Below are 22,881 nucleotides of genomic sequence, written 5' to 3'. Positions count from 1 at the left end.
TTAAAATTATACATATTTTTTTATAATTTTTTTTTTTTTGCATAACTATAATGATCATAGAAATATTGGTGCATATGTTTAGTCTTTAATTGAATTAGAATCATACTCATTATTACTATTCAAAATGTCTAATTGTAAAAAGAAACATACTTTTTTAATTAAAATTGCAAATTTTTAAGAAAATGTCAAACTAATAAAAATTAAATATTTATAAAATAATTTTGAATTCTAAAAAAAATTAAATATACAATTTTAAAACATGAGTAGTGTATATGCACCATGTGATGTGTAAAAATATTTAAAAACTAAAAAATAGTATCATAAAATAACGAACCAAGCAACATTTGTCCAAAGAGAAATCACATTACCACTGCATTAAATTATGTTATGCTAGTGCATTACGGTTTGTTTAGCCTTACTCCTCTTGGGCGGTTGGACCTACTTAACATGTGATATGACTTGGTCATATCTTCAAGTTTAGAATTTAGAAGAAAGACTTCTTCCTTAAATTATGAGATGGTCGTGATAAGATTTGTCTTTTCTTAAAGTATGATATTTATTTTTTCCTTTTGTTTTTCTTCAAACATGCATTCTTCTTTCTATTTGACATATAATTATCTTAATTATTGTGTAACATCTTCATCTAAGAGATCTTCATCCTTGGATTCACCATCATTATGGATATTTGGTTTGAATGGCATACGTGCAATGAATGCAACCACCATATTATCATTTTCCTCATCAGTATCATCTTCAAATTCTTCATCTAATAATGTGGCAATGTATCCCTTCTTTTGCTTCCGAAGGAAATTGGTGCATTCCTCCTGAATGTGTCCAAAACCTTCGAACTCATGACACTAGACTCCTTTGTCTTTATTTGATTTGCCACCTTCTCGAATTTTGCGATGGGGGTTGAAACCTCTAGAGTCGTCAGGAAGTTTGTCTTTAACCATTATGATGACATTATTCTTTAATCTTTTGTCAAGTTTTCTCATAACCTTTCCAAACCTTTTGATAGTAAAATAGTAGAGTTAAACATATTATTATATGTATCCTCTTATACTTGTTCCTTATCATTTTCAACATCAACTTTAAATGGAACACCTTTTTTTCGTTTCTGATTTGTCATTGAAGCCATTTCAAAGGTTAGAAATGAACCAATGAGTTCATCTACGTTGATAATGTTGATGTCCTGAGCTTCTTCTATTGTTGTGACTTTCATATCAAACCTCTTTGTAAGTGATATGAGGATTTTTCTAACCAACGTTTCTTCAGAAATTTTTTCACTAAGTGCAAACGAGCAGTTGGCTAAATAAGGAAGACAGACATAGAAATCAACAATTATTTCGTCTTCTTTCATTCTCAGGTTCTCAAATTTTTAAGTGAGAAGTTGAAGTCTTGATATACAAAATTTTGAGGTGGCTTCATGAGATGTATTGAGCGTTGATAACGCGAAAACACATCAGATATTTGCCTTGATTTACACTCAAAGATCATACCATTTTAATTAATATTCCCATTATTCCGCAAGTATTCGAGTTGTTTTTGCAGGTATTTAAATCTTCATGCATTAATGAGAAAAATGAAGAAAAGGAAGAAAAAGAAGAAGAAACAGATGAGAAAGCACAGGAAAAAGCAGAAAACCAGAATGTAGAATTTGTTGATGTGACGACCGTCACAGATTCATGACGACCGTCACGATCCAGCCTGTGACGACTGTCACAGGCCCATGACGAGCGCCACACGGCCAGAATTTGCGCTTTGAAACAGTCAATCACAGGCACCCAAACGTGCCTAAATTCCCTCCAACAACTTGACTCCCACGGATTCCTCATTCAAACCAAGTCCTCCTTAAAAATCTCAACCACCAAGACCTAAAGGAGCACTATATAAAGGACCAAAATGGGAAAAATTGGGAAGACCTACATTTACACTTACGCTCTGCAATTAATTTTTACAGCTTTCTAGCTTTTTAGTTTATTTTCTTCTCAGCAACTTTGTTTCCGTTGCCTTAATTCATTCGCCATTCTTTTTAAAATTTTCCCTTTTCTCTTTTCCTTCCCATTTTCCAGTTAGCCATAGTAGTAGTTTCCTAAACTGGGGAACTACTACACTTTATTTAATTTTAGTAAGAAATTTGTATTGAAGAAGCAGAAGCCTACCGACTTGTGGAGGACTGCTCAAGTACTCCGAGATTCGCTATACTCTGTTACTTCGATTGCCAGGTTTTTATTGAATTATTATTATTATTGCCCAGTTATTGGTATAATTATGTTTGCCGCAATGTTGATATGTTTATGCTCTGTGTTTACCTTGTTTAACATGTCCGGCTAAATTACCGATATCGGTATGTAGCAATTTAATTAGATGGGATTTAATAATAATCGGTGAAAACTCTTTTTCTCAAACAATCTTTTAGGTTGAAGTTTTTAATTTAAATTTAATTAACTTTTTCACAAAAGCGTGAGAAGCTATTTAATACGGTTTTGCCACGAGAGTGGGAAATTAACTAAGGTGAGAACCAACAATCGCGAGAGCGTGAGGCTCGAGCTGGATAGTAAAAATTAGGCATTGAGTTTAAAAACAACGAGAGCACTTTAAAAGCAATTAGAACTTATTTATTTTTAAAAAGTAATTTTAACTTCAAATGGGACAGCGAGAGCGTACATTCTGACTTAAAGCTATAGGTCGAATCAACAATCACGAGAGTGTGAGATAAAGCTTTTTAAATAAATATTTTCTACTGAGAGATATTTGGCATTTAAACTATTCACGGGTGACTTATCGAATCCCTGACAATTAATATGTTGCATACTGATTCCTTCCATCAATTCTTTCTTAAAACTAAATTCCCCCTAGATTTAATATTCTGCACCCGAACTTCTACTAATCATTCCCTTAGCTAAACATAGTGACGTTAGTAACACTAGTTTGACCATAGGTCCCTGTGGGATCGATATCTTTTAAAACTAAAGCGACTGGACTGTGCACTTGCAGTCAAGTACCCGGTAGACTATATTTTACATATAGCCACGACAAACATCAAGCGTCTCTCATGCTTCTTTGGCAACGAAACATGTGTTGATGAGTCTAAAGATGTTTTTGTCAGCTCCATTGAATATGGAGTTGAGAGGTAGAGAATTTCCATGAGATTCTTCATCTTCATATTTGGATCAATCTTCTTATGGCTTTAGAGATTATGTATCATCCTGAGCAGTAACCAGTGGAGGTGTCCATCCTTTGGTGATTGTCTTCCAGGTTTTGTTTTCCATAAATTTTAGGAAGGAAATTGTTCGAGCTTTCCAATAATCATAGTTCGTGCCATTTAAGATAGGTGGATGATTTACAAATCATCTTTCTTTAGAATTGTCCATTTATAACATAATATATGAATCCCCTAGAGTTCAACCAACCAGAATAGGGTGTTTGCTTTGATGTCAGCTGAAATTTTTGTTCTTCTATTGGAAATATGTCAGACACATTGTGCGGGACAATGTGTATGACAAGATTAATTTAGTAAAAAATAAAGTGATATTAAAGTAAAACGACACGAGGAATTTTTAACCTAGTTCATTGCAAAGTCACCTACGTCTTGAGGGCGTTAACCCAAGAAATAAAATTAACTCTTAATAGTAAAAGTACAAATTTTTGTTTTAGTTGAACCCTTATAGTAAAACTCTTATAGTCCAAAACCTCTTTTTTTAGTATAACCCGTGAATTTCTATTTAGGACTCCCCCTGAATATAAGACCCCTCTCACTTTCTCTTAAGCACTCTCTCATGTGTTTAGACAACTAAAATATTATAGGAATGATGAAACAATTACAACTCAAAATAAACTATATTCCTCTATATAGGAATATGACTAGCGAATAAAGTTTCAACAACACAACTAACAACAAAAGAATCAATACAACGAAAACACGCCTTTCTTGTTTTCTCAAGGTTTGAGTCTTTACATTGAGAGATCCTCCTTAAATAGTAACATAGTCGATTTACAAGGCCCATTAGCTAATCATAGTGACGTTAGTAACACTAGTTTGACCATAGGTCCCTGTGGGATCGATATCTTTTAAAACTAAAGCGACTGGACTGTGCACTTGTAGTCAAGTACCCGGTAGACTATATTTTACATATAGCCACGACAAGCATCAAGTTTTTGGCGCCGTTGCCGGGGACCTGTTTTAGTCGAATAGTGCGATTCTTTCGTTGCACGGTATAGACTAAGGTAAAATAAAAACTAATCTTCTCTCCCTTATTTCCCTGATTGTATGTCAAGTATTCGCTCACAAGGCGATAACTTAGCACCACCAGTCCCAGAATTAGAGCGTTTCTTATACGTAAAACGCTGAATACACGAATATCAACAAAAGTACGATATTCCCGATATTTTCTCTTCTCCTAAACCAGAAGAAAAACCAAACATGGCTGAAGAAGGACCACATAACCGTCCTCTTAAATTCTACGCTACCCCGTCCCAACAAGAACCTCACAACAACATTGCTGCCCCCGCTATCAATCGAAACGATTTTGAGCTGAAACCCTCACTATTATCAGTCGTCCAACAACATCAATTTGCTGGAAATCCTACGGACGATCCTAATGAACACCTGACCAAGTTTGTGCAGTACGCAGATACTGTAAAGGCGAATGGTGTATCTCAAGATGCGATAAGATTGCGCCTCTTTCCTTTCTCACTAAGAGACAGAGCTTGGGCTTGGTTGCAATCCTTGCCCTCCAACTCAGTTACAACATGGGAAGAACTGAAGAACATCTTTTTATCCCGATATTTTCCGCCGAGCAAAACTGCTATGCTGAGAGCTCAAATCAACGGATTCAAGCAAAAAGATGTGGAATCTCTCTACGAAGCGTGGGAGAGATACAAAGACATGATGAGGATATGTCCATATCACTGTCTCGAAGACTGGGTGATCATTCACACATTTTACAATGGGCTTTTGTATAACACAAGACTGACAGTAGACGCTGCCGCGGGCGGTGCACTTATGGACAAGTCATACAACGAAGCCTATCAACTCATTGAAAACATGGCCCAAAACCATTGCCAATGGGGAGGTGAAAGAACTCCAGTAGAAAAGTCCCAGACAAAGGGTGGAATGTACGAAATCAGTAGCCTTGACCATGTTCATGCAAAGGTAGATGCCCTTGTTCAAAAATTAGATAACTTGACCATACCACCCACAGCCATTGTGGCTGCTGTAACTCCAAACTGTGAGTTATGTGGAAACCCTGGACACACTGCACAAGAATGTCAAATATTAGCAGGAGTCCCAACCGATCAAGTGAACTACACACAAGGAAATCCCTATTCGAATACCTACAACCCAGGTTGGAAAAACCATCATAATTTCTCGTATAAGAATAACAATGCCCTGTATGCACCTGGCCAAGCACCAGCTGTTCCGCCTGGATATCAAAAGCCAGCTAATAATGCTCCTAACATGCCTAGAAAGTCAAATCTCGAATTGATGATGGAAAGCTTCATAGCTACCCAAGCTCAGACAAACAAAGACTTCTTGAACCAAAACATACATACTAGCGAGCAACTTAAACAACTAGCGAGCAAAGTAGACGCCTTAGCCACCCACAATAAAATTCTTGAAACACAGATTTCACAAGTAGCTCAACATCAAGCATCTACAGCCGCTCCAGCTGGAACATTTCCTGGACAACCGCAACCCAATCCAAAAGGACACGCAAATGCCATTATACTGAGGAGTGGAAAAGAAGTAGACAGACCCGTAGATCCAAGACTCCAAAACCCTGCCATGTACCAAAAACCAGATAAAACCTCAACTGAGCAGGTGAATGAACCAAAGGAAATAGAAGATAATACCCGAGAGGCCGAAGAGAAAGAGAAACCTTATGTGCCTCCACCTCCTTATAAACCGCCCATTCCGTATCCTCAAAGACTCACAAGTTCTAAAACTGCGAGTCAATTTAGGAAATTTGTTGAACTTTTGAAGCAATTAAACATTACGATACCCTTTACAGAAGCCATCACACAAATGCCCTCATATGCCAAATTCCTTAAGGAAATCCTATCCAATAAGAAAAAGATTGAGGATAACGAAACAGTTACACTTACTGCCGAGTGTAGCGCAATAATCCAAAATAACATGCCTCCCAAACTAAAAGACCCAGGTAGTTTTTCCATACCCTGTGTCATTGGAAAATTCGTCATACACAAAGCTCTATGCGATCTAGGAGCCAACATTAGTGTAATGCCCTTAACCATCTGTAAAAGGCTCAGTATGGGAGAATTAAGACCGACCAAGATGTCTGTTCAATTAGCTGACAGCTCAATCAAATATCCTGTCGATATACTAGAGAATGTCCTCGTACGTGTAGGACAATTTTACATTCCTACAGACTTCATAATCATGGACATCAAAGAAGATGCCAGTACACCTATCATACTAGGAAGGCCATTCTTGGCTACCGTCGGAGCCATAATAGACGTAAAGAGAGGTAAGCTGACATTCGAAGTTGGAGAGGAAAAGGTTGAATTCATCTTGACCCAATTCTTACAAGCGCTAGCTCAAGACGACGCCTGTTATCTACTCGATGTCATAGACGAGTGCGTGAGAGAGATGGAGATGCAAGAAACCACATACTCTGATATAATGAAAATCCAAATCCCTCCAATCTTTGAAGACGATAATTGGCATGAACCATACCAAAATGAAAGTCTAAGCGAATGCTTAGCACTTACACCCAACCACATGCCATGCCCAAAGAAACCTGACTTGGAATTAAAAGCACTACCAAAGAACCTAAGATACGAATTCCTAGACACTGAACTGAAAATACCAGTAATAGTCAACGCTGACTTGGGACAGATGGAAACTAAAAAGTTACCAGATGTCTTAAGAAAATATCCAACTGCGTTAGGATATAACATCGCCGATCTAAAAGGAACAAGTCCTTCTATCTGTATGCATCGCATTATGCTGGAGGAAGATTGTAAAACCTCTAGAGAACACCAGAGAAGGATCAACCCAATCCTAAGTACGGTAGTCAAGGATGAAGTAAAGAAGCTACTAAATGCTGGAATCATATACCCGATCTCCAATAGTCAATGGGTTAGCCCTGTTCATGTAGTACCCAAAAAAGGGGGTGTTACAGTGGTTAAGAACGAGAAGGGCGAGTCCATATCACAAAGAGTTGTGACCGGAAGTAGAATGTGCATTGACTATAGAAAACTAAATAAAGCCACTCAGAAAGATCATTTTCCTCTACCCTTCATTGATCAAATGCTTGAACGATTGGCTAAGTATTCTCACTTCTGCTATCTAGACGGTTATTCAGGATTCTTTCAAATCCCAATTCATCCTGACGACCAAGAAAAGACTACCTTCACATGCCCTTATGGTACATTCGCTTATCGACGAATGCCATTCGGATTATGCAACGCTCCCGCAACATTTCAAATATGCATGATGGCGATATTCGCTGATTTTATAGACGACATCATGGAAGTCTTTATGGACGATTTTTCTATTTGTGGGCAGAGTTTTGAAGGATGTCTATCAAACCTTGAAATGGTACTCGAAAGATGCGTAAAATTAAACCTCGTTTTAAACTGGGAGAAATGCCATTTCATGGTTCAACCAGGAATCGTGTTAGGTCACGTGGTATCTAACAGAGGAATTGAAGTAGACAAAGCTAAGATTGAAATCATAGAGAACCTTTAACCTCCGAAAACCGTACGAGAAATAAGAAGCTTTCTAGGACACGCCGGTTTCTACCGACGTTTCATTAAAGATTTCTCGAAAATTACCAAGCCACTTACAGGATTATTAATGAAAGACGCTGATTTCATCTTTGATGAAAAATGCTTAATAGCGTTCAACCAATTGAAAACATCTTTAATCACCGCACCCATAATGCAACCACCTGACTGGAGATTACCTTTTGAAATCATGTGTGATGCGAGTGATTACGCAGTAGGCGCAATACTAGGACAAAGAAAGGATAAGAAGCTTCATGCTTTTTACTATGCAAGTAGAACGCTAGATCCAGCCCAAATGAACTACGCCACCACTGAAAAAGAACTTCTACCCGTCGTGTTCGCTTTGGACAAATTCCGTTCCTACCTAGTAGGGGCAAAAATTATCATTTATACCGACCACGCCGCTATTAGATATCTGTTAAGTAAGAAGGATGCCAAACCAAGACTTTTAAGATGGATCCTGCTCTTACAAGAATTTGACTTAGAGATAAAAGATAAGAAAGGTACTGAAAACGTAGTAGCACACCACTTATCACGAATCGAAGGGAATAAGCCTGAACAAATTCCAATTAACGATGATTTCCCTTACGAACGACTCATAGCCCAAATGAAAAGCGATATGTCTGAGCTAACATTGAACGATACAGAAATAGAAGAATCCGTGGAAGAAATACATGCGAATGCAACTCTGCCATGGTATGCTGATTTTGTCAACTACCTAGTTGTCGGAGTACTTCCATCAGACCTATCTTACTAACAAAAGAAGAAATTCTTTCACGATCTTAAACAATATTACTGGGATGAACCTCTACTTTTCAAAAAAGTTACCGACGGTATTTTCCGCCGATGTGTTCCTGAGGATGAAATAGATGATATAATCTCTCATTGCCATTCCGCTCCCTATGGAGGGCATGCAAGTACCTCGAAGACCTGTACTAAGATCCTGCAATCAGGCCTCTTTTGGCCCACTCTATGGAAAGATGTCCATAACGCGGTTTTAAAATGCGACCGGTGCCAATGCACTGGCAACATCTCAAGACGCGATGAAATGCCACAAACAGGAATCTTAGAAGTGGAAGTCTTCGATGTATGGGGGATTGACTTCATGGGACCATTCCCAACTTCTTTTGGTAATAAGTACATACTCGTCGTTGTCGACTATGTTTCAAAATGGATCGAGGTTGTAGCTTCTCCAACAAATGACACACGAGTAGTGATTAAGTTATTAAAGAACATTATCTTTCCCAGATTCGGTGTGCCAAAACTAGTAGTTAGTGACGGTGGCTCCCACTTCATATCGAATATCTTCGGAAAACTTCTTCTGAAGTATGGAGTTCGACACTGTGTAGCAACACCGTATCATCCACAAACTAGCGGGCAAGTCGAAGTCTCGAATCGAAAAATAAAACAAATTCTAGAGAAGACCGTAGGAATATCCAGAAAAGACTGGTTATCCAAACTAAACGAAGCTTTGTGGGCCTACAGGACGACTTACAAAACCCCGATAGGAACCACACCCTTCAAACTAGTCTATGGTAAACCATGTCACCTCCCTATGGAATTAGAAAACAAAGCATATTGGGCAATTAAGACCCTAAATATAAACTACACCTCCGCAGGCGAGAAACGGATTCTGGACATTCACGAATTGGAAGAGCTAAGACTAGACGCCTATGAAAATACCAGGATCTACAAAGAGCGAACCAAAAGATGGCATGACAAGCGCATTTCTAGGAAGGAGTTTAAAGTCGGCGACATAGTGCTACTATTCAATTCAAGACTTAAACTTTTTCCAGGAAAACTCAAATCCAGGTGGTCCGGCCCTTTCGAGATCACCAAAGTCCTCAATAGTGGTGCGATAGAAATAAAAGGTAGGAATAGTGACCCTTTTATAGCAAACGGGCAGCGATTAAAGCACTATCATAACATTGAAAATAGAGACTATTCGAACAGTCTCAGACTCATATAGCTGCCCGCTCAACCCCAAACCTAGTACACCGCGACGCTACTGTCGAACTTACGACATTAAACGAAGTGCTTAGTGGGAGACAACCCACCTTTTTTGTTATCTTTACTACAAATTATTTTCCTTCTTTGATTTTCTTCTTTATCTTTTGCTCCCCCCTTCTTGATTCTTTGCAGTCATTCTTGTTGCTTCTAGTCACTAACTTAGACATATTGGATACTGATAAACAGGAAAATTACTAACTAGTTAGTTACTTACTTTCATCATGCAACAAATAGAGACAGTTTTCAGAGGCAGAGTTCAAAGAAGACGGTATGATTATCTAGCTCGGAAGGATATGGCATTGACCATATATTATGATGGACCTACCACGGATAAGTTAGGTATCCGAGATAGCATCCTATTTATGTTTAACCAGCTTGGGTGGGAGAACGCAGCCATTAAGAGACGGTTTGTCACGTACCGTGAACTAACCTTAGAATTCCTTAGCTCCCTTGTATACATCCCTGAGCATGGTTACAGACTTAAAAAAGGGTTGATATCCTTTAGGTTGTTTAGCATGGACTTCACCTATAGCTGTCGAGACTTTGCTGACCTCCTAGGATTCCCTAGTGGCCCTTTCCTTTTTACTACCCGCCAGGAGGAACTAATCGATGAGATCAACCTAGATGACTTTTGGGGTAGCTTAACTAGAGAATCCAACCCTAAACCGAATGAGATACACTCACAGAGGATCCATAACCCTGCTATCCGATACTTTCATAAAATACTGGCCCACACCTTGTTTGGTAAGGAAGAGAATAACACCATAGTGTCCCGCGATGAACTTTTCATCTTGCTATGTGTCGATCAAGGTCGACATGTCAATGTCGTGGCATTCATGATGGAAATATTTGTTCACCTTGCTAAGAACAATCGTACCCCAATAATAATATGTGGCCTAGTAACCATGATAGCAGACGCCATCGGACTTAGACGCCCACTTTATGAGCATGTACCATTTGGAAACATCCGACCCATGGATATTGAATTTTGCTTTGATCGCAGAATCATAGGAAACCTTGGGACGGATACCTTTGATTATTTAATCAATAACGAAGTGGTCCGACTATTTACCTTGCCTAACCATGAGAGAACGAGTGCTCACAACCGCAATAACTGGCTTTATGACTTAGATGAACACCCTATTGATCCACTTTCACCTCCCAAGACTCCGCCTAAATATGAGTATATCAATGACCCCATCCATATGGAAGAATCTGACCCTGAAACACCTCCCAACTACTATAACATTGATGAACCAGTTCCTCCATCATATGTTGATAATCATGCCATGCTTCTTACCCGTCTGAATGATTTCCAAGCTGACATCACAATTGTGAAATAAGAGATAAAGATCATGCGTCTTGATATCTTAGGCCTGATGGATATAGCCGTCGAGCAGTTTCATCACCTGAACGAAGTTGTAGCTGCATTGGGACAAAACCGTGGCTAATACTACTGACCACTGATTTTTCCTACTCACACTAAGCAATGAGGACACTGCTTTGTTTTGTGTGGGGAGGGAGCACATTTATTTTATCACCCTTGTTTAATTACTTTATTACTTTTGTTTGCTATGTTATCGTTACTATTTTTGTTCCTATGTTACATTTAATTTCAATCTATTAACTCAATTGCTATTCATTTATTTCTGCTTATTCATTTATTTATTTATTTTTGCATTTATGCTTTTAAATTAAATTGCTTAGTTATCATATTATGTTGTTATCATATGCTACTGAAATTGAAACTGCTGCAACCTGTGATGAGAAAATTGAAAACCAGCGTGTGACGACCGTCACATATAATGTGACGCCCATCTTACAGATGTGACGACCGTCACGGATCTGCCACGATCATCACACGACATGCAAATTACTATTACGAGCATCTGACCGTTGCAGACGACCGTTACGCATCCGTTGCGCGTGACGACCGTCACACCCCTGTGACGACCGTCACGAATTCCAGAGAGCTCGCCTATAAATGCAGGCGTTTTTCCTCTCTTCTTCCTCATCAATTACCACTCTCATACCATTCTGCTTCCATTATTCAATTCTTTACATTATCTTCAAGCGTGTAACTCACAAATATTCCATCTCACCCACCAATACCAAAAGTTTCATAAACCTTACAAATGGCCCATCAAGAAAGAGCTACTCCCGACCTTTCAACCGTCGTATTCCGAAATGGAGAAGCCGACGAACGCCAAAGAGACAACTACCTCAAGTTCTACCAACGCTTCGTTCAAGCTACGAGGTATGTTGATCATGAATGCCTGACGGAGCTAGGACTTTTGGAGGGCGTGGAGTGGATGCTAACAAACTCCAGCTTGACGCAACTGTGTACCACACCGCAGCCAACCTACGAAGCGCTAACCCTGGAATTTCTGAGTTCCTACTCCTATATCACACCCCCTGGCGCTACTCAATATCTCACCGGAGTCGCCACATTTAGAATGTTCGGCACCGAGTATTCCCTAAATCAAACCCAGATAGCGCGAATGCTTGGTTTCCGACATGGAGAAGGAATTCACTGCTGCATCCCGGAAGGATGGTCAGAGATAGCATTTCCAGTTTCGCACAACCTCACCAACATGAATGCCATGAGCTGGGATATGCTTAACGCAACATATATTCACAACCCAGCCATTAGATACTTCCACCGAGTCCTGGGGCACACAATTTTTGGAAGAGTTAGCAATCATAAGGTAAACTCCAATGAACTTTTCCTTCTTCACTGTGTGTTTGCCCAAATTGCGTTCAATGTCACTCCTTTCCTACTAGCCAACATCCAGGCTGCGTGCATGAGAGGAAGCCAGGCATTTTGTTTTGGGGGAATAATCACCTCCATAGCATTAGGCTTGAACCTGGGAGATAGGCTAGCCAACTTACCAGCCTTGCAGGCGAAATTCCTCGACATCGACTACCGTCGTGCTTCACATCTGATCAAAGTAAGAGACGACGGGAAGTACCATCCGGTTGTCAGAAACAAGGTAGTTCGAAGCATCATCATGCCAAACAAGAACCGCACAGATCCGAGAGATATGGCAAATTGGATTTTCGATCTGGATGCCCCCGAGGCAAATGAAGGAAATCCTGGTAATGAAACAGATGAAGTCGAGGAGGAGCTTGACCGAGGCATGCCTCAACCACCTCAGGAGCACGCTGCAGAGACATCTTCCCGAGGACAGCGAAGAAGCGCCACCATGGAAAACATCTATGCCGAGATGCTGCGACACAACCAAAGAATGGAAGAACGCCAGACGGAAATGATGCAAGCGATCCAGCAAATACAGTGGGATCAACACGATTATGCAAACTGGCATGATCAGGGGATGTCGGAGCTTTCAGACCAGATGAGTGCCCTGACATATCACGTAGATGCCATCCAAGAGTACACTCAGCATGTAGGATTGGATCCTACCCAGCGAGGGAGAGGTGAGCAAGCAAGAGCAAGATCCAGAGCCCGCAGAAGCCAGTAGCGTAACGACGAGTAGTGATTTTTGTTTCTTTCTTTTTTCTGTACATTGTTGCATTGAGGACAATGCATTGATTAAATGTGGGAGGAAATCCTTATCACTCCTCTACTTGTTTCTATTATTAGTATTTTCAGCCAATACAAAAAAAAATTGTTTGTCCTTATCAATCATTTATACATATTTTGGCATAACAAAATTTTTCCTTAAGATTAAATGCATACCCTACGAGTATATAGGCTCTCTTGCAGAGGTTTTGTTAGGAAAACTGAGAAAGATCTAACAAGATTGATACCGTCCCGACACCCCAGATCCCTCACACCTACGAGTTCGGTTTGAATAACCATTATACCGACACCTTAAGTCTCCATTCTAGATTAACCCTTAGTAGTTTATACTAGCAGTCAGCACCGTCTCAAGCGCAAACCACGTGGAGAGCCGATGAATATAAGTGTTTGATGCCTACAAATTAAGAAATTCCTTCATACTGTTGCTATCAAGAAATTGATAAAAGAACCATAAAAAAGGTTGCAAAGATACGCAAAAAGAAGGAACATAAACCCCAGTTGGTTGGTCCAGAGGTACCTGGTACTGGACTCGGTAGGGCGAACTACGGCTCGATCCCCCACAACCTTCAAAAAGGGGATATATAAAGGGGTACCGCACTAGTGTACCAGACCCCCGTGCTAAGAAAAGTATCAAAGTCACTAACCGGCTACTTCACTAAGTGCGTGCGGAGGCAAAGGGCTTAATGTGATTGCGCTAGAATGAAACCGAGTGAAATAGAAACGAAAGACACTAGGTTGAGCTATAATAGCATGATTCGAACTGGCTTGTGCAAAGGAGAGATCTACGCTAAAGCTGAAAGCTCGTGTCTTCACAGTATCTTTAGTGTTTTACTTGAATATCGGTCATCTTAACAATCCACCTGACAACCACGTACGAATGGGTAATTTATTCGCGTTTAACTTTGTTTTCAAATTGTATTTGCTTGAGGACAAGCAAAGATTCAAGTTCAGGGGAGTTTGATAACGCGAAAACACATCAGATATTTGCCTTGATTTACACTCAAAGATCATACCATTTTAATTAATATTCTAATTATTCCGCAAGTATTCGAGTTGTTTTTGCAGGTATTTAAATCTCCATGCATTAATGAGAAAAATGAAGAAAAGGAAGAAAAAGAAGAAGAAACAGATGAGAAAGCACGGGAAAAAGCAGAAAACCAGAATGCAGAATTTGTTGATGTGACGACCGTCACAGATTCATGACGACCGTCACGACCCAGCCTGTGACGACCGTCACAGGCCCATGACGAGCGTCACGCGGCCAGAATTTGCGCTTTGAAATAGTCAATCACAGACACCCAAACGTACCTAAATTCCCTCCAACAACTTGACTCCCACGGATTCCTCATTCAAACCAAGTCCTCCTTAAAAATCTCAACCACCAAGACCTAAAGGAGCACTATATAAAGGACCAAAATGGGAAAAATTAGGAAGGCCTACATTTACACTTACGCTCTGCAATTAATTTTTACAGCTTTCTAGCTTTTTAGTTTATTTTCTTTTCAGCAACTTTATTTCTGTTGCCTTAATTCATTCGCCATTCTTTTTAGAATTTTCCCTTTTCTCTTTTCCTTCCCGTTTTTCAGTTAGCCATAGTAGTAGTTTCCTACACTGGGGAACTACTACACTTTATTTAATTTTAGTAAGAAATTTGTATTGAAGAAGCAGAAGCCTACCAACTTGTGGAGGACTGCTCAAGTACTCTGAGATTCGTTATACTCTGTTACTTCTGACTTAAATCTATAAGCCGAATCAATAATCACGAGAGTGTGAGATAAAGCTTTTTAAATAAATATTTTCTACTGAGAGATATTTGGCATTTAAACTATTCACCGGTGACTTATCGAATCCCTGACAATTAATGTGTTGCATACTGATTCCTTCCATCAATTCTTTCTTAAAACTAAATTCCCCCTAGATTTAATATTCTGCACCCGAACTTCTACTAATCATTCCCTTAGCTAAACATAGTGACGTTAGTAACACTAGTTTGACCATAGGTCCCTGTGGGATCGATATCTTTTAAAACTAAAGCGACTGGACTGTGCACTTGCAGTCAAGTACCCGGTAGACTATATTGTACATATAGCCACGACAAGCATCAAGCGTCTCTCATGCTTCTGTGGCAACGAAACATGTGTTGATGAGTCTAAAGATGTTTTTGTCAGCTCCATTGAATATGGAGTTGAGAGCTAGAGAATTTCCATGAGATTCTTCATCTTCATATTTGGATCAATCTTCTTATGGCTTTAGAGATTATGTATCATCCTGAGCAGTAACCAGTGAAGGTGTCCATCCTTTGGTGATTGTCTTCCAGGTTTTGTTTTCCATAATTTATAGGAAGGAAATTGTTCGAGCTTTCCAATAATCATAGTTCGTGCCATTTAAGATAAGTGGATGATTTACAAATCATCTTTCTTTAGAATTGTCCATTTATAACATAATGTATGAATCCCCTAGAGTTCAACCAACCAGAATAGGGTGTCTGCTTTGATGTCAGCTGAAATTTTTGTTCTTCTATTGGAAATATGTCAGACACATTGTGCGGGACAATGTGTATGACAAGATTAATTTAGTAAAAAATAAAGTGATATTAAAGTAAAACGACACGAGGAATTTTTAACCTAGTTCGTTGCAAAGTCACCTACGTCTTGAGGGCGTTAACCCAAGAAATAAAATTAACTCTTAATAGTAAAAGTACAAATTTGTTTTAGTTGAACCCTTATAGTAAAACTCTTATAGTCCAAAACCTCTTTTTTTAGTATAACCCGTGAATTTCTATTTAGGACTCCCTCTGAATATAAGACCCCTCTCACTTTCTCTCAAGCACTCTCCCATGTGTTTAGACAACTATAATATTATAGGAATGATGAAACAGTTACAACTCAAAATAAACTATATTCCTCTATATAGGAATATGACTAGCGAATAAAGTTTCAACAACACAACTAACAACAAAAGAATCAATACAACGAAAACACGCCTTTCTTGTTTTCTCAAGGTCTGAGTCTTTACATTGAGAGATCCTCCTTAAATAGTAACATAGTCCATTTACAAGGCCCATTAGAGATTTTATCTTTTCGTGAGGCTGTAGAAAATCCAAAGGTGCAAGGAATTAATCTTTATTAAGTTGATTTTCAATCTTTGATTTAATAATCTTCAACAATCAGACTTCTTCTTTTTAATTCTTCCAAAAATACCTTTTGGTAAAAACTCTCCTTTTTCCATAAAGCGCATAAATCAATTAAATCAACTTTAATAAGAATGGAAAAAAATCTTCATCAGGCATGAGATTTACTTAGCGCAGACTGGTTTCTGAATAAGGCAGAATGTCTCACAATATGTGGAACATCTTGCTCCACATGTTAGCTATTTGGTTTGAGCTCATAGAGATAGAATGTCCCACACACAACGTCATGACATTTTGCTCCACATGTTGCCTATTAAAATTACACCAATAAGATGTAACAACACCTAAGATGTTTCATCTCAAAGTTCTTTGTAAGATATCTCTTGATTTTTTGCAATAAGCTTATATTGTTGTTTTTATAAAGTATATCATCTACATATAATACCAATAAAATGAATTTACTCCCACTAAACTTTTGTTATACACAATTATCAGCTGGATTAGCCTCAAAGTCAAATGAGGAATAACTTGATGAAATTTGTAATACCACTGACGAGAGGCATGTTTAAGGCCATATATGGATTTCTTGAGTTTGCAAATCTTAGATTATAAGTAAATTAGCAAGTGTACTAATCTTCCAATGTAGTAATAAGGTAAAAATCTCAACTATCGATATCAAGGACTTCTTGACGATACCGAGTTCCTTTTTTTAATTCAGTTAAACAAAAGACTTGGGGTTTTAGAATTATTGTTTTGGAAATAGAAAATAAAATAGAAATTAAAAGGTAATCAGAGCAGATGAATAATTTAAAATAATTTTAGTGAACATGCTAGGGAAGCACTACGCCAAAAACTGGAATAGACAGCGCACCTTAGAGGGCGCTTTATTACAAAATCGTACTCTAAAGTGAAGAGAAAAAATAAGGAGCGAACAACTGGAATAGACAGCGCACTTTAGAGGGCGCTTTATTTTTGTAACAAAGCGCCCTCTAAAGTGAAGCGAAAAAATAATGAGGAAATGGAGGGACACCAATAGAGGGCGCGTTTATGAAAGCGCCCTCTAAGGGTACCCTTAGAGGGCGCTTTTAAAAAAGCGCTCTCTAAGTCCATGTACATTTCCAGTTTATAAGGCGCTTTTGGAAAGCCTTAGAGAGCGCTTTTAGAAGCGCCCTCTTAGGCCCCCTTTAGAAGGCGCTTTTTTTACACAAGCGCCCTCTAAGGTCCCCTTTAGTAAACATTAAAATTATAACATATACTGCATGTCTCTATATTTTCCCTCGCTATATGCTATTTCGTTAACGTAACTGGGTTTTCTCTCTATTGCGATTACTCTCTACTGCGATTACTCTCGTCCTCCGTTCGTTCTCCCTCCATCACCATCGTCGTCGTCGTCGCCTTTTTCTGCTGCTGCGTTCACGTTCACTGAGTTATCTGCGTCCACCGTCGCTGTTCACTTTCTTCTCGATCGTTACCGTCACCTTGAAGGTATTTCTCTCAATAGTTTGTATTTTCAGGTGTTTGATTAGGGCATTTTCTAAACTGAGTTTTACATTTTGTGCATTATGTTGATTAATGTTGTTTATGGCAAACGAGCACTATATGGTGTTCATGAGCACCTTGTTGAAAATCATTTTTTGTTATTTTTTTGTGTATGGTTTTGATCACTGAATGTTGTATGTTGTATGGTTATGTAAGGTTTTTTATTTCTGATTGAAAACTGATGTCATTTGGAGTGTGTTTGAGCTTGTGCTTGGAAGTTTGATGATTATGGATGCAAGTTTGTTCATGTTCCAAACACCATAAGTTTGCATTGGTCTTTTGTATGCAGTAGGTGTGTGTGAGTTTGTATTCAATAATGATGAAAAAAAGAGAGAGTTTAGATTGTTGTAACATGAGAGAAATGGAAGGTATATGAATGTGTTTTTTGTGTAGCTTCACGAATATGGTCATTGTCTTACTTGGGTCTTATTTAATCATTTCTATATTACAGATAAAATGGCTAGTAACCAATACGATACCCATGACGCGAGTGGATCACGTAACAATGTTGAAAATGAAATCAAACGAGGATTGACTGTTATGAAGTCAATCATTCGTGCAAGAGACAAGGGTGAAAAATTCGAAGTACATTGGAGTGCTGAAGACCAACTAATTGAGCCTAACGGTTCAATGTTGGCAAGTTACATTGGTTTCCTTGTTCGACAACATATTTCGATTACATGTGATAATTGGAGAAGTCCGGAATTGAAGGTTGGCAAAGAAAAAATATGGTCCGAGATACAGGTACTTACCATATATTGTTATATGTTTTTTTTGTTGACTATTTGTTGACCATATATTGTTATAATATTACTTATAATAACACACTCCATGTGTATGTTTTTTAGAGATCCTTTCACATCGATGAAAGCCGGCAAAAATATTGTATTCAATTGGCCGGAAAAAGACTCAGAGGATTTCGATCCTTTTTGTCCAACAAATTTCTCAAGGATGAGGAAGGAAAATTTGTTGAAGCAGAACGGCCAATGAAGTATGCGGAGATTATTTCAGCCGAAGAATGGGATAACTTTGTCGCCAAACGAAGAAACGAAAAATTCCATGTAATGTCTATTAATTATGGTATTATACAATTGTTAAGTTACTTGGTTCTGATATGCCTTAAACTTTTTTATCCAGGAAGTAAGCGACAAAAATCGGAAAAGGGCATCAAAACCCGCGTATCCGTACAAAAAAGGGCGTACGGGATATGCACGGTTACAACAAAGAATTGTGAGTATATTCAAATGCTATGAGCTTATACATTGTCACAATATGTTATAATTGATGATCTTATAATCTGATTCAATGTGTAGCTAGCCGAGGAGAAAAGTGACGCAACATCTCTTCCGGAGCACGTATTGTGGAAGGCTGCTCGGGTTGGGAAGGATGGGGCTGTCGTTGAAGCGGTTCAAAATGTTTATGACGAATGTGTAAGTATATATAACATTATTTCTTTAATTATATCGAAAATTTTGTTAGACATATAATTCATTTTTAATCTCCTCTAATAATATTTCAGGAGACTTTATCCCAAACCTTACCTTCAACCGAGGTCCAGGATTGCAGGAGCCTACTTAGTCGAGTACTAAATGTTCCTGAGTATTCCGGTCGTGTGAGGGGTAAGGGTTTTGGTGTGACTCCGTCGTCATTTTATAAAAAACCAAAAACAAAAAATCCTACCAACAAAGAGGTGATGGAGACCTTGGCGGAGTTAAGGGCACAAGTACTCGAACTGCAAAAGGAGAATGCAAGGTATAGAGAGGAAAGGCGCGGTTCCGAGGCAAAAGATACTAGTGACCGAGCTAGTATCAATTGTCAACCGAAATTTCCCGAGGTAATTATATATGTTATTATGAAATTAAAATAGCACTTTTTTACTTGACACATATACACGTTAACAATAACATATTTATTATTGGTTTAGGGCATTACACCTTGTCAGTTGTATCTATCGTCACCAGCTTATCGCATAGTTGGCAAGGGAAAAGTGCACAACACTTCGGGTGAATTACTTCACCATAATCCCCTCCCGGTGGGATATATGAAAGTTTCGGTTGACCTTGTATTAGATACGGTCGCGCTTCTACCATTACCTGACGTTGTTTTAGAGACAACATTGATGCGAGATGCAGTCGGATCCTTTGTTGGATGGCCGTCAGATCTAATTTTCCCAGATGCCGAAGTATATATGTTCTAAATGATTATGAATATTTAGTATTCATATTTCAATTCAGCTACAATTATGATATTTAATCAATCCTCATTACATGGTAATGTTAGACTCCTACAAGACCCACACATAAAGCTGGTAAAGGGATTTCAAGACGCATTGAGTCGGTTGCATCTCAAAAAGAGGTACAAATATATATACCCATTGAATTATATACACAACGATTCTGTTGCATCACAAAAAGTCATGATTTAATTTATATGAATTTTTAGGTTCCCGGTCGAATGTTGAAAAAAGCTGGTAAGGATATTCCAACGAAGTCCGGGACAAAAACAAATCTTAAATCTCAAAAAGAGGTACAAATATATATACCCATTGAATTATATATACAACGATTCTGTTGCATCACAAAAAGTCATGATTTAATTTATATGAATTTTTAGGTTCCCGGTCGAATGTTGAAAAAAGTTGGTAAGGATATTCCAACGAAGTCCGGGACAAAAACAAATCCTAAATCTCAAAAAGAGGTACAAATATATATACCCATTTGTCGCATCCTGCGAAAAATCAACCGGCGAGGCTCGAAAATAAAACACACAGAGCCGCCACTAAACGTTATTTATCCCAAGATAGGGAAAGGAAACGCTCAGAGAAACCTGGAAAGACATGGTCTCGCGACCAGAGAGAAAAGGTTCGGGAGTCGGTTACGCGAGGGGAAGGTATTAGCACCCCTCACGTCCGTCGTACTCGACGGGATCCACGTCCTAGAATAAAGAAAAGGTTGCTAAACATCACACACACACAGGGAACGCAGGTGGGGTTAAGAGAAACGGGCTCGATAAGGTATCGCACCTTATGCCTACATATCTTGTCTGGAACAAGAATCAGAGCCTCTGTAGTTCGGCTTACGCACGCCAAACAACACAAAACATACAAATAAGCAAGAGTGGCAAACATGGAGCCCGACAACCACTTGATGGAATTATGTCGGCATCCGAACCAAAACACAAACAAAACGGCAAACGTGGAGCCCGACAGCCAATCCTGGGCTTACGTCGGCATCCGAACCAAAACACACAATCAGATAATAAGTAAACACACACACAAAAAAGAAAAAGGCTGCCCGGAGTGGTCTCGCACGACCACCTGCCTACATACCTCGTCTGGCACGAGGATCAGGGCGATGTAGTTCCCCTGAAAGGGACTAAATTGCTAACCAGAAACCGAGGAAAGATACACAACTAGGGAGCTGAGACTCGAGCCTAATGTTGTCATGCATCGTTAACCCTAAGTTCGGTTTTCTATCCTACTTGCATAAGCAAACTAACCTAACCAGGAAAGAAGCTAGCACACAAGCATACAATCATATATCATCAAATGAGAACAGGCATCTCAAACAAGCATGTCGATCAGATATCCACATAACACGCACTATAGCCAAACAAGGGGGCTCAATCAATCAGGTTTGACTGCCTAAGCAATCGTCTGTACAGGCTGTGTTTGCTCTTAACCTTGCCATTACGAGGCTAAGGTGAAGCAGATGATGGATGAAGTGAGGATCAGACCTCACAGCTCTTATCCCTAACCAGGGAAAGCTGACAAATGAGCATGGGTCCAGAATAGGGGAACCCTTCTATACTCGATGACTCTGACACAACAGATCTTGGGCTTTTGATCTCGATGCTACAACCATGTAATGGGAGTAAGGAGAAGACTCACTGAATAGTGGGGGACAGACTGCTTGTCCCTACCTTCCACCAATTGCCTTCTTTGAAGGACTTTTCCTGCTTGGGCTTAAAAATAAACAAACACAATCATTGCCTCTTAAGGAGGACTTCAGACATTTATTTGCCCGGCCCGGTAACAGCCGGGTCTCCAGACTACATGAAGTCAAGAGGACTTACCTCAATGCAAGTTGCTTAGGCAACGCAAAGCAAAAGTTCACAAGGAACTGAGCAACTAAAGTACCTGGAAACAATCAAACTCAGTCAGTAATCAGACAGACAAACTGTAAAGCAAACAGTTAAACAGCTTAAACAATACAACACAAAGCAAGCCCAAGGCTTAAGCCCAAGCTCCAACACCTACAAAACAATGTTATGTTAGTGCACAAACATCCACAACATCAATTAAAATCAACTCGTATCATTCTCCATGTACATTGCTTTTTTGATCCTGAAAAATCAAGCAAATATTAGCAACTAGACCACTAGGCCAAGCCTAGGGTCCAAAAGCAAGAAAAACTTAAAACAGCAAAGTATCCACCATCCAACATCAAATTATCATCAAACACAAGCAAACATCATTGGTCTCATGTTTATATCATCCATCATGTTCATGTTATGCACAAAACAAGGCAAACTAGTTCAAATGAAGCACCAAGCATACAAACAGAACTATTGCATTCAAAGCCATGCCAAAACACATCAAAAAAATCTCAAATTAAATACACCTAAACAGGGGTCAATCAAGGTCTACCATGTCAAATTTGAGCTCAATTGGGCAAATGGAACCATGTCAATGAAAATCAACAAAAACAGACACAATTTCATGCTCCAATTCACACCATCAATGCATACATCCACTTCAAAAATTAATATCTCATTGAAAACTAAAAAGAAATGGATGAGACCAAAACAGGGATGTCACACAATGTGTCTAGTTCATGCATATCAAATTTCATGGCCATACAATACAATATGAGGATTTCCCAATCAATCTACCAACATGTAT

At 38.9% G+C, this 22,881-nt stretch overlaps 1 non-coding gene across 1 annotated transcript; it reads right to left on the bottom strand.

The window, feature by feature from the left end:
• Positions 1-4,810: 4,810 nt before the first annotated feature.
• On the bottom strand, positions 4,811-4,917 carry LOC127116543 (small nucleolar RNA R71). The gene has a single exon (XR_007801371.1). It is a non-coding gene; the product is annotated as a small nucleolar RNA R71 (small nucleolar RNA).
• Positions 4,918-22,881: the final 17,964 nt, after the last annotated feature.

The sequence above is a fragment of the Lathyrus oleraceus genome, chromosome 1 (assembly GCF_024323335.1).
Source record: "Lathyrus oleraceus cultivar Zhongwan6 chromosome 1, CAAS_Psat_ZW6_1.0, whole genome shotgun sequence".
Taxonomy (NCBI): domain Eukaryota; kingdom Viridiplantae; phylum Streptophyta; class Magnoliopsida; order Fabales; family Fabaceae; genus Lathyrus; species Lathyrus oleraceus.
Note: the sequence above shows the minus strand (reverse complement) of the source record. Positions and strands in the feature narration are given on the sequence as shown.